This window comes from Belonocnema kinseyi, unplaced genomic scaffold (assembly GCF_010883055.1).
Source record: "Belonocnema kinseyi isolate 2016_QV_RU_SX_M_011 unplaced genomic scaffold, B_treatae_v1 SchBZDm_2353;HRSCAF=2577, whole genome shotgun sequence".
In the NCBI taxonomy this organism is placed as follows: Eukaryota; Metazoa; Arthropoda; class Insecta; order Hymenoptera; family Cynipidae; genus Belonocnema; species Belonocnema kinseyi.
The window spans coordinates 1-1,879 of NW_022874450.1; the positions used below are offsets into that span (position 1 = coordinate 1).

General features: G+C 31.8%; 1 pseudogene; it reads left to right on the top strand.

Annotated features, from left to right (window-relative positions):
* Positions 1–485: 485 nt before the first annotated feature.
* On the top strand, positions 486–878 carry LOC117182532 (annotated as a pseudogene).
* Positions 879–1,879: the final 1,001 nt, after the last annotated feature.

The following is a 1,879-nucleotide window of genomic DNA, read 5'->3' on the forward strand; positions in this document are numbered from 1 at the left end:
CGATAGAGATTTACAAAAATGGGCATTACAAGCTCAGAAAATCGTTGGACATGAAGATATAAGGTTTAAAGCGTCACGTCATTGACTACAAAATTTTAAAAATGCTAGTCAGCAGAAAGATAAATAAATTCGTAACAAAAAAGACTGTTGAAGGGAGAGAATATTTACAAAAAGCAGCTGATGATTTTGTTTCAGATGTGAAAAAAATAATTAAAAGCAAAGGTTTGGAATCAATTTACAATTCAGATCAGAGTGGATTTCAAATTGAAATACACTCGGGAAGAACACTAGCTATTGAAGGCGAAAAGCAAATTGAATGTCTTGTAGAATCTGTAAGTTCGACGACTCACAGTTACACAATTCAACCACTCATTTCAGGTGATGGGAGACTGTTTTCCCCATTATTCATTGTTTTAAAAGAAAACAAAGGAACCTTTGGACCGGTAGTAGAATCCAAATTATTCAAGCCATCAAATATTTACGTGATGCCTTCCGCTTCTGGCAAACTGACTTCATGTATGATATTTATTATTGATGATTACAGTTTTTAACTTATGTCACGTGAATAAAAATGAGTTTTCTCAATGGTTACAGAACATTTCAAAACATGGCTGAAGGATGTGTATTTTCCCAATGTTGGGCATTCAAGTGTCTTATTAATTGATTCGTGGAGTGGGCATTGCCCTGATGCTGTAAAGGAAGCAGCACCTCCAAACAAAATTGTTGATGTAAAAATAATTCCAAAAGGAACAACTGCCAAAATTCAGCCACTAGATGCTTTCGGCTTCAGAGTGTGGAAAAATTACGTCCGTCGCTTCGAGGAAAGTGTAACATTAATGAATGAGGATATAGAACTTCATAAAAGAAATAACATTATAAAACTCCAATCCTTGATACATAATCAATTGTCATCTCCTCGATACAATAACCTATTCAAATATTCATGGTATAAAAGTGGCTACGTTGAATCAAAGCCAAATGAATTTTATAACCCCGTAGATTTTATATTTGGTAATGATTGTAATGAGCGTTGTGAAGTTCCTGGTTGCTCTAACCCAGCAATTGTAAGATGCTCTTGGTGTAAGAAATCATTATGCTTGAAACATTTTTTTAATGATTATCATTATTGCCAGGATTATAAAAAGTAACATTAAAACTCAAAACTATTGAAATATTAAATTTTTGAAATTTTTTTTACTTTGAATTATTAATTTTTTATTACCTTTGAAAGTCCCATAGAAAAAGAATAAAATCATAGATACAACAATATCTCCTGTGGGGCTGGTGCACCCCTTATTATAGGTTTTTTATTAAGGTGAGAACAGTCGTTTTCGTATTTGGATATTGTGCATACTGCCAACATTTTTTTCGTCAAACTCAAAAAACTAGTATTTTCATATTGAAAAGGGTGTCATTTTTTTATTGAAAAATAGGGGTTGATACACTAGTGGGGTAAAGAAATCTAATTCAATATCAAGGATGTGAACTAAAATTATTACACGTTTTACGCCACTGAATAGTCCAAGGGTATTTTTAAGTAATGAAAAAATAATACTTGTGATTGAATTTTAGGGATGCATTCATTTGTAAGGGCTGATTTCAGAAAATTTCAAACTACATCAACTTTACTTAACAATTTTAATAGTATCCAAGAGTTTTACACCATGATATAGTAATGGAATAACAAAATATAACAGTATAAATGTTAGGGGTAGCTCACCCCCTCAAGGGATTTTTTTTTTGAAAATGCCGGAACAAGTCAACTTTATTTTTGATCATTGTGCATAAAACAATTAATTTTGTCAAGATTCAACAGATTTTGGAATGTGTATAGTGAAAAAAATGGCCATCAAATATAGTTTTTCATCAATAAAAAACG